We start from the raw sequence: 12229 nt of genomic DNA, 5'->3' as shown, positions 1-12229 counted from the left end.
CCAATTGGAAAAAGACCTTAAGATAAGTAAAGACCATATTTCTACATAAACACCTTTAGATCCGATGTCCAAAACAGATTTTTCAGTTTGTTGGATCAAAATACAATTTAAAGGAAACAATGGAAAGAGTGAAAAAGGAAAATATTATTCTTAATGTTGAATTGACACAATATAAGTTACTAGGCTTGAATAAGGGATTAAATGATGCATCTATTAAAGATTTGTGTACTGATTTTCAAAATTTGAAAATCAATTCAGAATCCAACCTAACCAACAATGATAAATTAGAACTTGAATTAAATTCAAGAGAAAAAGGGAAAACAAAAAATGTTCCCAAATGGATTCAAAATTCTAAAAGTAAAAATTCTAAAGGGCTAGATTACTTTAAGAATAATAAGAAGAAAAAAAGCCTATGTTGATCTCCCAAGTGATAAAGTCTGTTCCTTTTGCGAAAAAACTGGACATCTTAAAATCCAGTCTACTAAAAGGGAACAGCATACTGTCTCCAACAGAGAATATGTCGATCGTATTTGGATTAAGAAAGTTGATTCATGTAAAATCGACAAGGAACCCAAGAAAGACTGGATTCCTATTACTAACAATTAATTTTCATACAGGTCCAAGTGAGGGAGAACAACTCATGGTATCTCGACAGTGGGTGTTCCAAGTACATGACAGGTGACAAATCAAAATTTCTCTCACTGTAAACCTATGATGGGGGAATTGTGACTTTCGGCGACAACATGAAAGGTGAAATCATTGCCAAAGGAAAAGTAGGAAGGTCAAGTTCCCATGCAATTGATAATATATTTTGGGTCGAGAATTTAAAGCATAACTTACTAAGTATTTCTCAGTTCTGTGACAAAGGTAACTCTGTAAACTTCACATCTGATAAATGCATTATTTCTAGGAGTGACACAGGAGACACTGTTCTTGAAGGAATTCGAAAAGGGAACACTTACGTTGTGGACCTCAACACTGTTCTCAAAACGAGTCTGACTTGTCTCAGTGTCATAGAAGATGACCCTCATCTTTGCGATAAACGTCTAGGTCATGCTAGCTTTACTTTAATTAATTCTCTAAGATCAAAAGACCTAGTAAGAGGATTGCCGTCTTTAAATTCCTAAAAGATTAAATTTGTGATCCTTGTGTCAAAGGAAAACAAGTAAGGTTGTCCTTCAAACCAAAGAATGTAGTGACCACTTCTAAGCCACTTGAGCTAATCCATATGGATCTTTGTGGACCTATGAGAATCCAAAGCCGTAGTGGCAAACGTTATGTGTTTGTTATTATTGATGATTATAGTAGATTTACATGGACTTTATTTTTAGTAAGCAAAGATGAAGAGTTTAGTGAGTTTGTTTCTTTCGCTAACAAAATAAAAAAATCTAGTAATAATCAACTTATTCACATTAGGTCAGATCATGGTAAGGAATTTGAAAATTCAAGCTTTATGAATTACTGCAATGAACATGGAATAAGTCATAATTTTTCTGCACCTAGAACACCATAACAAAATGGTGTGGTAGAAAGAAAAAAATAGAATATTAGAGGAAATGGCTAGAACCATGTTAATTGCTAGTGGTCTACCTAGAAATTTTTGGGCCGAGGCTGTCAATACTGCATGTTATACTTTAAATGGTGTATTAATAAGACCTATTACTTCTAAGATAACCTATGAATTATTTAATGGTGTAAAACCAAATATTTCCTATTTTCGTGTGTTTGGATGTAAATGCTTTGTTCATGTTAATGGAAAACGAAATATAGCAAAGTTTGATGAAAGAAGTGATGAAGCAGTATTTCTTGGCTATTCATCTCATAGTAAAGCCTACAGGTTTACAACAAAAGAACTATGTGCGTAGAAGAATCCGTTCACATTATTTTTGATGAAACTAACTTTGTGACTAGTGAACAGGATATAAATGATTTTAAAATAGGTCTCGCAAATTTGGAAGATGATGAAGATGTGATGAAACAGCAAGATAAAAGAACAATAGGAGAACAACAGAATCAAGAACAAATCGAAGTACCAGACAATACATAATAGCTAGTGAATGAGGACCAGCTAACTGTTCCCAGAAATGAGAAAACTGATCCAGCTGAAAATGAGCAGAATAACAATCAAGTTAATGACCTTGACTACAACTTTTCCCACAAGAGAATTTGTGCCTAAACCTTGGAGATATAAAAAATGTCATCCTCTTTATTTGATAGTCAGTGATTTGAATAAGGGAACACAAACCAGATCCCAAATGAGAAATTTCTGTACACACTTTGCGTTCCTATCATCACTTGAACCCAAAAATCACGAAGAAGCTCTAAAAGATTCCGAACGGATTATAGCCATGCAAGATGAACTGAATGAATTTGAAAGAAATAAAGTATGGTATTTAGAATCCAAACCAAAACACAAAAAGGTGATTGGATTAAAATGGGTATTTCGGAACAAGTTGGATGAGCATGGAATTATTGTAAGAAACCAAGCAAGGCTCGTGGTTAATGGGTACAATCAACAAGAAGGAATTGATTATACCGAGACATTTGCTACGGTAGCGAGGTTAGAGGCTATCAGAATTTTAATTTCTTTTGCTGCATTTATGAATTTTAAATTATATCAAAGGGATGTGAAATGTGCTTTCTTAAATGGTTTTATTCATGAAGAAGTCTTTGTGGAACAACCCCCTGGTTTTGAAAATCCTCCTTGTCTTGATCATGTCTACAAGCTTGATAAAGCTCTTTATGGCTTAAAACAAGCTCCTAGGCAATGGTATGAAAGATTATCAAAGTTCTTGATTGAAAAAAATTTTGTAAGAGGTAACATTGACAAAACCTTATTCTTTAAGAATACAGGTTCTGATATTGTAGTTGTTCAAATTTATGTTGATGATATTATTTTTGGTACAACGGATGAATTGCTATGTAAAGAATTTTCTAACCTAATGAGCAACGAATTTGAAATGACTATGATGGGAGAATTAAATTTCTTTCTTGGTTTGCAAATTAAACAAACAACAAATGGATTCTTTATTCATCAACAAAAATATATAAAAGAACTTCTCAAGAAAGATGGTTTAAACAATGCTAAAACTAACCACACACCTATGGCTATAAATGTTAGATTAGATGAAGATTCAAATGGTATAGATGTTGACCAAACTATGTATCGAGGCATGATTGACTCTTTATTATATCTAACTGCTAGCAGACCCGATATTGCTTTCAGTGTTGGTTTATGTGCTAGATTTCAGTCAAACCCTAAAGAATCACATCATACAACAGTGAAAAGAATTCTGAGATACTTGAAGGGAATAGATGACTTGTCCATATTTTATCCTAAAAGTGATGTCTATGACTTGAAAGGTTATAGTGATACAGATTATGCAGGAGATCTTGTGAACAGGAAAAGCACTTCAGGTATGGTACAATTTCTTGGCTCATGTTTAGTATCGTGGTGTTCCAAGAAAAAAAACACCGTTGCACTATCCACCGCTGAAGCAAAATATGTGGCAGCAGCAGCTTGCTGTTCCCAAATGTTGTGGATAAAACAATACCTAAGAGATTTTGGTATTAAGTTTGAACGTGTTCCTATTTATTGTGATAATACCAGTGCCATATGTATACCTAAAGATCCAGTGCATCATTCAAGAGTTAAGCATATCCACATAAGACATCAAATTCTTAAGGACAATGTTGAAAGTAAAAATATTATTGTCAAGCATGTTAACACTAACGAGCAAATAGCCGACATCATGACAAAACCACTTCTAAGGGAACAACATGAAAAAATGAGATTAGAACTTGGCATGATTAAGCTACACTAAAGTATGTGACAAGCATTCTCCTCAAAGAAAAATGAAAATTGAATGAGAGAAATCATCCACAAAAATCCTGATTGAAAAATCAATTATTGAAAGGATCAGGTACGCAGTTATTTTAAAGTATATGCTATGGATGCTTTTATGTTTGCATGTTTAAATTGATCGGACCAAAGCAGCATAATTCTGTTCTTATATAAAATATTTCATATTTTAAATTTCTATATTTTTCCAACAATTTCTTTTAATAGATGGTTAATGCAAATCATTTAAGCAGTGGGAGACGGATCATCGTAATGTTTTGAAAAATTGTTATTAACTTCCCTTTCACACACATTGTTCACACATGCAAAATTTAATAATGTGTAGTGCAACCTTTTGGTAACCGTCACTTCATCATCAATATACACGCCTACCCTCAGGTCACAACTCCTCACTTCATCACTCCAACTTTACCATCAGTCAAACCGTAATCTCGTTTCCTCTTTTCCAGGCCAGAAATTCACCATGAAATCCCAAAAATCAACTTCAAGCAAATAGCAATCCAACAAAACGCTAAAAAACACTCAACCTAAACCGTTGAAGGTAGTTCATCCATCACCCCAAATTGCTGCAGCACCATCTCCATCACAAGAACAATCTGGTACCCCAAGTACATCCAAGATGCATGTGAGAAACAAAAGACCCATCGACACTCCAGTTGACAAATCTTTATCAAAATCTACAAAGAGGGCAAAGAATACTGATCCCAACAGCACTGAGGAAGTATCAAAGGAAATGTCTATATGATTTGGACTAGACAAATACTGGTATGAATCCACTCCCTTTCCTCAACTTCACGCCATATTTCAAAATCAATACTGGGAAACCTTAATGGCTTATTACTGTTGTAACCCCATTTACCCTGACCTAATGCGTGAATTTATTTTGAATTTTTCGATTGATAAAGATGTTTGTTCAAGAATGGTCAAGGAGATAAAGATTGAATTTAACAGTTTAATGTTAGGAAAATGGTTTGGAGTGCCAGCTGTTGGCTTTGATACTTATCATGTTGGGTTGATATTTTTTTTTTCTGGTATTAACGAGAAGAAAGTATTGAAGTTCTTAGGGATTCAGGAAAAGAAAGGAAAAATTAGTCACAATGTGCTGTCTCCACTACATAAACTGCTTTACAATATAGCCCGTAGATTTATCCTACCACGCAACTCTAAGCGTAGTGAGGTAAATCTACGAGAAGCTACATTAATTTATTATTTAGCAAATCACATTAAGATTAATTTTTTCTAATGATCTCTCATTTAAGTGACTGTATTGAGAAGAAGTATTTGGTTGGATATGGAGGTTTATTGACGTGGATATTTAGGAAGTTTTGCGTCCCTTTTGAAGGTTTGTATTTTCCAATGGGTCACAATAATAGAAGAGGTGCAAAAAGTCTTAATAATTTGCACTTGAAATTAAATGACAATGGAATTTTGGAGAATGTACATGAGCAGGTTAATGTTGATTCTGACAAAGAAGAGGAGACACAAAAAGATGAAGAGGAAAAGAAAGAAAAGGAGGAGGAGGTACTGGAAAAGGAGGATCAGGAGCCTGTTCCCCCTGCCATTGAAAGGGCAGAAGCTTGTTCTATAAAGGAACAGGGGGAAGAAAGAAGTAAGGGGGAAGCTGTAAGAGAAGATGAGGATGTGGAGGAGGACAATGATGCAAATGATGATAATGATGAGGAGGTCCTATTGCCGGTTTAGAAGCAGCCCATTGCAACACCTAGGAAAAGTCGAAGGCTGGCTTCTAAAAGAAAAAGTCCGGTTGTGGATTTGGATGATGACTCTACCTCACACAACTCTTTTGAGCCTACCAATGACCAACCTCCCTCACCAAAGCCAACCACACCACCATCGCATCAAATTCCATCACCACCACCATCACCTATACCATCTTCACCACCACCAGTTACAACACATACTTCACCCAACTATGGCTTTAATCACACTACTGTTCCTACAGCTCCTTTATACTCTATCCTTTTGAAGCTAAATGATTTGCAGTCTCAATTCTTTGCGTTTCAGGATGAAATTCGTGTCTCCCTGGCATTAATTACTGATCAAGTAACCCAGATGGAGGCCCGTCTTGGTGCGAAGCTTGATACGGTAGAGGTGCAGATCGAATATGTTTAAGAAGAAGAGACTGCACCACGATCCCTCCTCCTACTGAAATTTAATTGTCTCAACCATATGTTTCTTTAACTATTTAAACAATATTTTTCCTATGTCTTTTTATGTACTAGCTGGGGTACAAACAATGTAACTTTTTATTTTGATGAAAGTATTGCTATTTCTTATGCTAAACAATGTCTGTGATGTTTTCACATTGCATATTGTGCCTGCATCTCTTGGTATTTGCTTTTGACTACTGCCTCTTATTTCTCTCTTTGACTATATCTACATGAATAATGTTGTGATTTGATTGTCCTAGTTCTTTTTGATTGATGTCAAAAGGGGTAATATTTGGCACAAACTTAAAGGTATGCTTGAGTAATGTCTTGTTCTTTACTTGTTCTTTCTGCTCTAATTACCTAAAGATAGTGAGCACGTTCTTATATGCTCTAAATGTGAATGCTCTTATAATATATATGCTATATACTCTGAAAATGTTGTATGATCATGTTCTGAATATCATATGTGCTCTGATTGTTATATGTGCTGAATAAGTTAAGCTTTGATCTTTGATTAGTAATGAATTGGTTAAGCTATGCTCTAAACTCTAATATACTAAAGCTATATGAAAGCTTGCTCTGATATTATTCTAAATATACTGAGCCGTATTTGAATGATTAACACATGTTTTGATTATCTACTTTAGTATTCAGTATTATTATTTATGCTTGCAATACTCATGCTCTAGTATTCATTATTAGTATTGCTCTGATACTCAGTAATATTCCAATGTTCTGATTATGCTTAGACTAAGGATCTTTGTAAGCTATGTTTTGTTATTTTAGACTTATTTAAAGCCTTAAGCAATAAACTACTTCCAATCTTTTGATTATGCTTAGGATATCTTATATAATTCTAAATTTTTAGAGTAACCTGTTTTTAATATATGCTTGGTAAATTATATTGTAACGAGTTGATTTACTAAGTTATGTAGAGTCGCTTTAATCTCTGGCATGCTCTATAATATTGGTTTTACTCTATTTTATTTAAGTTTGTTTAAAAGTTTGTCATCATCAAAAAGGGGGAATTTGTAGGACCTCTTAGGTTTTGATGATGAATACACTTTATTTAAACGAATGTATTTTTAGAGATTGGTTGTAGGTCAATATGCGGTCGTGTTTAAGATCGTTGATAGTACCTATAACTTGGTCTATGTATGTGTACTCTTCAAAGGAATCAAAAGAAGTTTAGAAAAGGTATATCACTTAGGATGTCAAATGTAGGCAAGAGGTCTAATGTTCCCAAATTTGATGGTCTAACACTGCTAGAAATTGGAGACTGTGTACTGTTCCCAGACTGAAGTCAAGAGATAATACGTCTGCTGAAATTCTGATTATTATTATATTTTATGATTATGTATTGGTTAAAATTAATTTGTTGCATTTATTAAGCTAATTGGCAAAATATTTTCTAAACCACCTAACATATGATTTTCTAAATTCCTTTTGTAAGCCTTTATTTTCGGATCTATATTTAGTGAATGACTAAATTTGCTAAATATAGTGAAGGGAACAATAACTGATTTTAGGGATCCTTGGCTATTATTAGTGAAAGGTAACCGTGCCTATTATTGGAAAAGGTAACCATAGCTAATTTTAGTTAGGAGGAACCGTAAGCTATTATTAGTATAGGGGAACTATAGCTAATTTGCCTATTATTAGTAAAAGGGAACGGTAGCTAATATTAAGGAAACCGTGGCTTTGATTTAATCAAATGTACACCTATTTTTTCCTTTGGATTAAGGCAATAACCATAGGATTAACCTTACTAATTGAGATCCATTTTATTCTCCTTATTATTTGGGATAAGAAAATAGTGGGTAGTTACCACCTTTTTATTAGGGAATTTGACTCTAAAAATAGTGAACTCGGTTGTTCCTCAAATAAGGTATTCATATGAGCAATTAAATTCATACGTTATTTTTGGAAAATCAACAAGAAATATTTTGTTTTAAAATTTCCAATTAACTTATAATATTTTCTTGTGCAACTTATTTATTTATCTTTAGAGAATTTTATCCTTGTGTAAGGGTTTTTGAGAAAGCTATTGTAACTATACTTGGGTGAGTCTAGGGGAGAATTAGATAGCTTCTAGTGAAGCTAGAGAAGAGATTAGCTTTGAGTGAAGCTAAGAGAGTTGCTTTGAGTGAAGCAATTGAAAGGAGAACTTGGCCTAGTTGATGCGCTTTGAGTGAAGTAAGGTGTTTAATGTAATTGTAAAGAGTTGCCTTAGACATAGTGAAGAGTTTAGAATTCCCGTGGGGTCGTGGTTTTTCCTTGTATTTAGGCCTAGAAGGTTTCCACATAAAATCGTGTTGTCTCTTTCATTATTTCGTTCTAAGTTTAAGTTTTATTTCTTTAATCTAATTCCGCAAAAACAGGGCAAAAACACTTAAACTTGTAACAACAACAATTCACCCCCCTCTTGTTGCTGTTCGTATGTCTAACACAGTCTACAATAAGGATCTTTAGCAATGTCAAGAACAAAATTACACGGGACCACAATGTTTGGATAGGTAGATCCTCGAACTCTTCACATGGTACTTTTATGCTACAATTGGCAAGTTGGATTGTTTTCTTGGATGGCTTGAGTTCAAAGGTGAGTTTCTTAGCAATAGACATCGACAATAGGAATGGAGTTAGAAGTCTCCGGTCTATGGAAGATTGCCTTGCAAGTGTGATGGTTAGGGTTGGAGTTTAACGTGTTAGGTGATGGAGGCTGGTTTTAGGGTAGGATGGAATATAGTAATGGTGGAGGTGGGTGGGCTAACGGAGCAAGTTGAGAGTCAAACATCTTTAGTTGGGTTTGAAGTTGTTGCATTTGGGTTATCAAGGTCTGATTAATTTAGGAGATGGTTTGGTTTAGTTGAGCAAGAGAGCTCACTTGAGTTGAAAGGTATTCATGGTTTGGAGCAGGGTTTGCTGGTGGTTGTGCAGGAGGGTATGGTAGGTTAGGGTTAGACGTTGGCACTTGGAGGTTTGGCCTATTCCTATTAGGCCTAGGACAGCTCTGACTGACTTGATAGTTATAAGGCACATGACTATTGGAGTTGTAACCTTGGTCGAAGTTTCTTTGGCTAGGATTGGGATTGAAGGGAGGTCTAGAGGGTTGGTTGTTGTATGAACCTTAATGAGCATACACTTAAACATGGCCACCATAACCCACGGCTGCCACACATTCTAGATTGTACCCATATCCATCATAATTTATGATCGGAGCCCCTTCTTGGTTGTACCCTCCATAATCTACATCTGCCACATGTTTAGAATTCGAATCCCCGCAATAAGATGCATCGTGGTTAGATCATTCGGTTGATCGGGTCGGTTTCGGACGGATGTTATTCGGTTCGGTTGCATTTCGAATCGGTTATTTTTCGGCTGTGTGTTATAACGGGTCACACTCGGGTCGATTCGGCTAGTCATGGTTCGGTTAGAGATCGGTTATTCAAGCTTTAGCATCAGTTCGTTGTCGGTTGAAGTTCGTGTCGAGTGTCAATCGGTCTCAGGTTGTCATCGATTACTAATTGGTTCGGTTTTTTCGTATACAGATCGGGTTCGAGCTTTATTTTTCGAGTAGTTATCGGTTACGGATAACTATTGATCGGGTCAATATCGAAATAAGTTAATAGTCAGGTCGGGTTGTCAAACAGGTCGGGTTGGGTCATTTTCAGGTTCGGATCATATAAAAATGGGTCAATAAACCATTAACCTGAACCTGACCCATTTAATTAATGGGTCAAAAATTGAAACTCCGACCTGATCTGTAGCAGATCGGATCAACCTGCTAATGACCAATTTAACCTACTTTTTTTTAGGTCATTAAATTCATATATTTCAGGTCATTTGACCCATTTAACCTTAATTAAAGGCTTCCTCCAAAAATAAACGTATGCCACTTAATGCAGCGAGCACACGGTATTCTTTAGTAAATGGCAAAAGAATAGTTCGCTTTGTGCTCACGGCGTGACTGCGTAAGTTGGTATGAGATCTGTGGAAGTGATTTAAAGGATTTTTATTTTATTAGTATCTTTCATGGCCGATGTGGGACAACTTCCTTTGTTATTGAAAGTCATCTTCAGCTGACAAATCCCACTGACAACTTCCTATCTTATTGAAAGTCATCTTCAGCTGACAAATCCCTCAATACATGGTAATTGGTATTATCTTAGTTTTACGAAGTATTTGGCAAATGTTGATCCGTCTTAAATTTAATAAATGGGTTAAACAGGTTTTTTTCGGGTTTAAATATTCAACCTGAACCTAACCCATTTAATAAACAGATCAGGTCGGTTGACCCATTTAATTAATTGGGTCAAAAATCTAAACCCAAACCCGCTAATTTCGAGTCGGTTTCAGATCAGGTTAGCAGGTCGGGTCAGCTTTTGCCAGCCCTAATATTAGGCAGATCAATTTATTTCAATTAGTCTATATATATATATATTTATATATATATATATATATATATATATATATATATATATATATATATATATATATATATGTATGTATATATATATATATATATATGTATATATATATATATATATATGTATATATATATATATATGTATATATATATATATATATGTATATATATATATATATATATATATATATATATATATATGTATATATATATATATACATATATATATATATATATACATATATATATATATATACATATATATATATATATATATATATATATATATATATATATATATATATATATATACATATATATATATATATATATATATATATATATATATATATATATATATATATATATATATATATATATATATATATATATATATATATATATATATATATGTATATATATATATATATATATATGTATATATATATATATATATATATATATATGTATATATATATATATATATATATATATATATATATATATATATATATATATATATATATATATATATATATATATATGTATATATATATATATATGTATATATATATATATATATATATATATATATATATATATATATATATATATATATATATATATACATATATATATATATATATATATATATATATATATATATATATATATATATATATATATATATATATATATATATATATATATATATTCTGTATGCAATCTCTTCTGTATAGAACTTGTGTTCTTTCTTTTTCCGTATTATTAAAAAACTTAAATTGGACTTAATTTGCTAAAATTAGGTGAAAATTTGATTCGGATTTATAACAGTTCGATTTACAATCAGTTCTGGTTAAAAACAGTTCGATTAATAATCGATCGGGTTTGTATCAGTTCGGGTTAAAAACAGTTCGATCTTAATCGGTTTTAGTCAGGTTACATTCGGTTACGTGCATAATTCGGGTCGGATTTGACTCGGGTCGATCACTGTTCAGTTCGGGCAACATCGGTTAAGGTTTATATGTCGGTTATAAAATTCGGTTGCAGTTCGAGTTCGATTTTGCCCTTTTCGGTTATCAAACGGTTCGAGTGAAGTATCGGTTCGGGTAATTGCGGTTCGGTAAACCTAAAAAACTTCCATTTTTTCGGGTCGGATAATTTTCGATTCCGGGTCGGATTTTCGGGTCGGGTTTTTTTGAACAGCTCTAATCATGGTTAGTGCGCCTGCATATTCTAGATGAGAAGGATTTGGCTTCATTTGGAGCAGATACATTGGAACTACCCTAAGCTAGCTTGAACTTAGACAACTTCTTGTCCATGATTACTTCGATTTTTACCCCAATGGAGTGTAAGTTACTTGTATCAATCATTCCCTTAGGTAGTCCACCACTCCTTGCTACACCCCAAGAGCTATTTTCCGCTACCTCTTTAATCATGGCCTTCACTAGATTGCATGGACTTTTGAGAGTTGCCCACCAATCGCCGAATCTAGAAGTGCCTTGGTGGAGTCATTGAGACCATCGTATAAAAAGTTGTTTAGGTGATTCTCCATGTACTCATGATGGGGGAAGGTTCTGATCATCCTGTTAAGCCTACTCCAAGTAGCACAGAGGTTCTCATCATCCTCTTGAGTAAATGATGCTATTTTCTTGCACCATTCCTATGTTCAAATCGTAAGGTGGAACCTTTCTAGAAAAGTCGTCTTCAACTGAGCCCAGGTAGTGATGGAGTTGGGCTCTAAGCACTTATACCAATCTTTGCCGTCGCCGG

At 33.8% G+C, this 12229-nt stretch overlaps 1 non-coding gene across 1 annotated transcript; it reads right to left on the bottom strand.

Annotated features, from left to right (window-relative positions):
- Positions 1–9883: 9883 nt before the first annotated feature.
- On the bottom strand, positions 9884–9999 carry LOC130824681 (U5 spliceosomal RNA). Its single transcript, XR_009046772.1, has one exon. It is a non-coding gene; the product is annotated as a U5 spliceosomal RNA (small nuclear RNA).
- Between the last annotated feature and the right edge of the window lie 2230 nt (positions 10000–12229).

Source organism: Amaranthus tricolor, chromosome 9, assembly GCF_026212465.1.
Source record: "Amaranthus tricolor cultivar Red isolate AtriRed21 chromosome 9, ASM2621246v1, whole genome shotgun sequence".
Classification (NCBI taxonomy): domain Eukaryota; kingdom Viridiplantae; phylum Streptophyta; class Magnoliopsida; order Caryophyllales; family Amaranthaceae; genus Amaranthus; species Amaranthus tricolor.
Note: the sequence above shows the minus strand (reverse complement) of the source record. Positions and strands in the feature narration are given on the sequence as shown.